Source organism: Sinocyclocheilus rhinocerous, unplaced genomic scaffold (genome assembly GCF_001515625.1).
Source record: "Sinocyclocheilus rhinocerous isolate Xijiao unplaced genomic scaffold, SAMN03320098_v1.1 scaffold1071, whole genome shotgun sequence".
NCBI lineage: Eukaryota > Metazoa > Chordata > Actinopteri > Cypriniformes > Cyprinidae > Sinocyclocheilus > Sinocyclocheilus rhinocerous.
Window position 1 is genome coordinate 239,710 of NW_015638033.1, and position 3,790 is coordinate 243,499.

At 40.2% G+C, this 3,790-nt stretch overlaps 1 protein-coding gene across 1 annotated transcript in view; it reads right to left on the reverse strand.

The window, feature by feature from the left end:
• The window catches only part of LOC107749548 (diphthine--ammonia ligase-like), a 98,929-nt gene that overhangs the window by 25,244 nt on the left and 69,895 nt on the right, over positions 1 to 3,790 (reverse strand). The gene's annotated exons all lie outside the window — the stretch shown is intronic.

Genomic DNA, 3,790 nt, shown 5'->3' on the forward strand with positions numbered 1-3,790 from the left:
GACTTTTTTCTCGCAATTCGGACTTTTTTTCTCACAATTCTGACTTTTTTTCTCACATTTTGGACTTTTTTTCTCACAATTCTGACTTTTTGTCTCACAATTCAAGACAAACTTCGTGTTGGCTTGAGAAAGCGTAGTCAGAAAGCGTGAAAGTCTGAAGGCCATGCAGTCTCTTAGACAGATCCATAGACTCTCATGTAGGGTGTTCTGGGTGGTTGATCTGTTATTTGTCTGTTATTGTTTATTCTTGGACGACCAAAACACTGCATTCAAACATACTGCATATTTCATCTGCTCTGTTTATCATATAGTTGTTCTCTTGCACGCCTGCATTTTTCAGATGTGCAAGGTTCTTCGAGTCACTGTCCGTGCATAAAAATGTAAATGATCAATTTTGATAAATCATTTGAAATGACTGTCAATTTATTGTAAATAAATCAATAAATAAATAATACTGCACAATTTCTCACATTTTGCATGCAACCCCATTACCATAAGATGTTTTCCCTGCAAAACAAACATTTGGGGAATTTCTACAGCATGACGGTGAATCAACATTAACTTTACATTCATTTATTTAGCAGACGCTTTTATCCAAAGCAACTTACTAATGAGAAACATCAAATATCTTGTTCCATGTTCTCAGATTTAACACAAAGTGCTATATTCCAAAATTATATTCAAACTAATATTTTCTGTATTTTATTGGAAATACAAGTTAACCAATGTCTACAAACCAGACAAGCAGCCTGCTACTGAATGACAGCTTTATTTAGGATAAGCCTGTAACCCATTCTACCATTGTATATTTGATACATTTATTTAATATTTGAGCATATTGTTCACTATAAGAAAATAATAATGCAAAATTTGCAAAACCCATAAAAGATAAACAGAAACGAATAGCTTATATAATATTCTAGATAACATTCATAATTTTATTATAAAGCATTTGTACAATAAAAAATGACGATTTAGTTTGACTTTCTGAGACTTTCACTTTCTTTTAAAATCACTAACCATTTAAGAGAATAATAAAAAGTGATGGTTACGCCCAAATGTCGGAGCCTTACATCAAAAAAAGGTGCAATTCATTAACATTATTAAAGCATTTGTGTTTGAGCAGCAGAGCATTCATTAACGCGCTACACCTTCATTGTTATTTTATCACCTAGAGTTCCCGTTTCACACCAGCGATGAAAGCACACGCAAATGTGCAGCTCCTACAAGCTGATAATTAGCTGAGAATCCACAGACGAACTCTCTTCTGAAGATGCCTAATCCTACAGCTAAAAATACACGAGCTGAGCTCCATCAGAGATGCAGGAGAGGTCAGGTCTCCACCGATCAATCGGGCCGTCGGTGATCAGGTGTTAATTGAAGCTCTGGTAAAGTGTTTAGCGTGAGGCCAGAGCGGCAGGACCGTGACCTCTGCTGCGATCACAGCTGACTCCATCAATTGGTACACACTGTCAAACGAGCCAATTAGCATGCATGCGCAGATACTGCATTTAACCAGATTACCAGAGCGCCTCTAAAGCCCTGGCCACAGGACACCGCATGCAGACGCCGTCACTGAAGCACCATTTCAGAACCGTTCCAAACACTACTGAACACACACACAGGATTAGGGTGTGTTCACACTTGTAGTTCGGTTCGTTTGGTTCATTTGGTCCGGACCAAAGAGGAAAATGATACATTTGGTCCTGGTCCGCTTAGCGTTCACATTGGCATTTTTGACAGCGAACCTAAAGACAGTGAACCTAAAGGGCGTTAGACTTAAAGCGGCGCTGCAGGTGTATGATATCAAAGCATCTATTAACCGATCGGTCTGCTCAGCGCCGCTTTAAGCCGAACACATCTAATGCCATCTGCTGGACTAAGTGCGCTTATTCTTGAAGTGTACGTATTTTATTTTATTATAAAAGGCACATTACCTCATCGTTGCTCCACGTTTGCTCTCTGCTCATTTTGTTTTGGATACACCGCGTCGTCAAATGCAGGGTTCGGATGGCAGTGTTCACACTTACTCAGACGAACCGCACTAACAGAGCAATCGCACCAGGGTTCGTTTTAATCGAACCAAACATGATGTATACATCAAATTAAACTAAATAAAAATGAGAAATGTTGCCTAGGAAACTAGCTGAAATAGAAGTATTTTATTTTGTATTTTATTTCAGTTAACGTTTATTTCAAGTAACAACATTTTCTTGTTATGGTTTTAGTTTTAGTGCATTAAGCACCAGCATCAGTGTTAGTCTGATGCTCTATAGAGTTCACTGCACTGGAGGAAATCATCAAACCAAACTCACATCACTTCCTGTTATTTCATGTTAAAGACAAAACAGTCTGTGCATATTTAGTCCAAACACATCCGGCCTGATTGATTCTCATGCAGCAGAAATAACCGGAGGATCAGAACCTTTCTTAGAAAGCTGGAGCTTTTCTTTCTTACCTGCGAGCGTTATTTGGGATCCGTCTATGCGCTGTGGCCTACAACAAACCAGTACTGCGTTCCAGTTATGAGCCATCAAGCAGCATCAGAGCCGTAGCTGTGCATCTGAATATCAAAAGCCAGACCTCTCGGCTATTATAATATTTAAAAATAAAAAACAGGTGCGGCGTGATCAATTATTAAGAGGCTCGCTCAGGTTACCCTGCCAGGAGGAGATCTGGGGAATGCTATTTACATAAAATTAACAGTTCAAAAGGAGGAGTTCACACACCAATCAAACTTGTTAATTGACTGTCAATGGTGTGTCCCTGAATATACAACACAACTACATTATTCATCTTCGCCGCTGACAAGGAAGACAGCCCAATTTGCATGGGCATCCAAAATCTGATCAACAACTACAACGGCCCATGCATTCTTAATAGAGCCGAGGGAGACGATTAATATTCATAGGGGTCAAACTACGTCATTTAACTCTTCAGGAAAGCGCAACTTTCAGACCCGGCTCCATGCATTCTCAAGCTTCACTTCATGGCTTAAACACATTGTTTCTCATGAAACCCATGAAGCGCCGAAAGGTCAGGAGGCCTGAAGGAAACACGCGTGTAAATGCTCCTCCTGGTGGAGGTCTGCGAGTGAAATCTCGGCGGTCCTGGATCTTGTTTGTTTGTTTTATGAGCGCTGGCAGCGGAGGTGACCTTAAAGATGCGAGCTCCTGCCAGAAGACGGGCCGCGCCGGGGAAAGTGACCTGCTATTGACGAACAGTCAAACTCGGTGGCTCCGGTCAAGGACGCACCATCAGGTATGTTAATGCACGCACATCCCAACGGGATCTTCATGCATAATTGATCCCGCTGATGACCGGCTCACAGATAGTGACGCTCCAGAGCAACGCTTTATGCACACCTGTGTGATGATGCTGCTCAATCCTAACTTTGATGAACAGTTTCTCTTTACAATTCCAGCCAATTTCCGTAACTGATTAGTGAGCTTGACTTAACATAAAACATGAGTAAAATCATGAGTGCACATTTAAAGTGTGAGTGTGATATGAGTGAAAGAAGAAATGACTGAGACTGTGATCAGATAAATAAACTACTGGTCAAAGGTTTGGGGTCGGTAAGAGTGTCTTCTGCTCACCGAGGCTGCATTTATTTGATGAAAAATACAGTCAAAATTGTGAAATATTATTAGAATGTAAAACAGCTGTTTTCTATGTGAATATCTGTTAAACTGTAATGTATTTCTGTGATGCGCAGCTGTATTTTCAGCATCATTACTCCAGTCTTCAGTGTCACATGATCTTCAGAAATCATTCTAATATGCTGATT